We start from the raw sequence: 2,500 nt of genomic DNA, 5'->3' as shown, positions 1-2,500 counted from the left end.
TCGACAGTGAGGCTAGCGAAACTTGTCCTGCCATGGCGTGCGCGCAGCCTGTGCGCGCAGCTTGCGAATCTGTCGACAGTGAGGCTTGCGAAACTTGTCCTGCATGGCATGCGCGCAGCCTGCGCGCAGCCTGCACGCAGCATGCCGGCAGCCTGGTTCCAGGTTTTTTCAAATGTCGACAGAATTTTTCAAACCTTGTCAAACCCCATTTTTATTGAAATTTCCTCGCACAATAAGCTCCCTATAATTAAGTCTATGATTTTTAGGACCTTCTCCAACTTACAAAATGATATTTAGGACCTTGCCTTGCCCTCACATGCCGTGCCCATTCAAGGCATTCCGAGAAAGTGAGGTTATTGGAGGCTTCGGATGGCGTGGCTTGCCTTGCCTTGCATTGGCATGCCATGCCCAAGTTGTGGCCTACACCAAGCCATTCAAGCCATGCGTTGCCTTACCTTGGAATTGCTCATCATCCAATGCATTCCGAGAAAGTGAGTGTAGGCGAGGCTAAGGATGGCTTGCCTTGCCTTGCCTTGCATTGGCATGCCATGCCCAAGTTGTGGCCTACACCAAGCCATTCAAGCCATGCGTTGCCTTACCTTGGAATTGCTCATCATCCAATGCATTCCGAGAAAGTGAGTGTAGGCGAGGCTAAGGATGGCTTGCCTCGCCTTGCCTTGGCATGCCGTGCCCATGATGTGGCCTTGACCAAGCCATTCAAGCCATGCGTTGCCTTCGCCTTGGCATGCCGTGGCCTTGCCTCGCCATGCGATGCATTCCGACAAAGTGACGCGAAGCGGAAGCCTATCATGGCGTAAAAATGTCGACAAAATTTTTCGACATTTGAATAATGGGGTTTGACAAGGTTTGAAAAATTCAATACAAATGGTAGGCTTGAATGTCGACAAAGTGACGCGAAGCGGAAGCCTACCACGGCGTAAAAATGTCGACAGAATTTTTCGGACCTTGTCCTGCCATGGGCTGCGCGCAGCATGCCGGCAGCCTGTGCGCAGCGTGCGCACAGCATGTCGGCAGCGTGCGCGCTGCTGAGACTGTCGACAGAAATTTTCGAAACTTGTCCTGCCATGCGCGCGCGCAGCGTGCGCACAGCATGCCGGCAGCGTGCGCGCACCATGCCGGCAGCGTGCGCGCACCATGCCGGCAGCGTGCGCGCACCATGCCGGCAGCGTGCGCGCAGCTTGCGCGCAGCGTGCTGATTCTGTCGACAGTGAGGCTAGCGAAACTTGTCCTGCCATGGCGTGCGCGCAGCCTGTGCGCGCAGCTTGCGCATCTGTCGACAGTGAGGCTAGCGAACTTGTCCTGCCATGGCATGCGCTGTGCGCAGCCTGTGCGCAGCGTGCACGCAGCTTGCGCATCTGTCGACAGTGAGGCTAGCGAAACTTGTCCTGCCATGGCATGCGCGGCGCCTGCGCGCAGCCTGCGCGCAGCATGCGCACAACATGCGCACAGGCTGTGCGCAGCGTGCGCGGAGCTTGCGCGCAGCTTGCGCATCTGTCGACAGTGAGGCTAGCGAAACTTGTCCTGCCATGGCATGCGCGCAGCGTGCGCGCAGTCTGTGCGCAGCATGCGCGCAGCCTGTGCGCAGCGTGCGCGCAGCTTGCGCATCTGTAGACAGTGAGGCTAGCAAAACTTGTCCTGCCATGGCATGCGCGCAGTCTGCGCGCAGCATGCGCGCAGCATGTGCGCAGCATGCCGGCAGCATGGTTCCAGGTTTTTTCAAATGTCGACAGAATTTTTCAAATCTTGTCAAACCCCGTTTTTATTGAAATTTCCTCGCACAATAAGCTCCCCATAAGTAGTCTATGATTTTTAGGACCTTCTCCAACTTACAAAACTAAAAAATTCCTCCCGGATTTGTTTTAATGATTTTTTCAATTTTACGACTTCTAAAACTAATAAAAAATACTTCCCGACTTCAAAAATTTATGAAACTTTTTCCCATCATAGATTGCATGTTTCTTAGTATCCCTGCAAAAAATCACGTCCAAATACCTTGTATTGAATTATTTAGAGCCCATTATGACTCCTCGCGCATAGGTGATGTCTCTTCCTGTCAAAGGGCTAAATGCATAAAATGCTATATAGGGGGGTGTGTGTTGCCTGCATATGCATGGCAGCCCATGCCTTCCTAGCTGCAGCCCCCTTCCCCCACGCCACACCCATGTCATGTTGCCTCGATATGTTGCCTCGGTATTATGGGTTTGGTGTCGGGGTCGGGGGGCTGCCACCCATGGCGGTGGTGGCCGGAATCCGGCCGCCGCCACCACGCCGCCGCCATGGGTGAGGGAGGAAAAAAAAGGCGTGGAAAGTTGCGAAATGGGGTTGTCTAGGCTATTTTTTGGCATGGGAGAGCATGGAGTGCTAGGAACTCCTTCTCAAATGCACGGGCATGTCGACCACAACCTCATTTCGCAACAACAACCACCCGTGTGGGGTGGCGGTGGGTGGATAGTCGCGGATTGGGGCTTGCCAAGCCAAT

The sequence above is a fragment of the Prunus avium genome, unplaced genomic scaffold (genome assembly GCF_965620075.1).
Source record: "Prunus avium unplaced genomic scaffold, drPruAviu1.hap1.1 HAP1_SCAFFOLD_748, whole genome shotgun sequence".
NCBI classification, from domain to species: domain Eukaryota; kingdom Viridiplantae; phylum Streptophyta; class Magnoliopsida; order Rosales; family Rosaceae; genus Prunus; species Prunus avium.
This window is presented reverse-complemented; position numbering follows the sequence as displayed.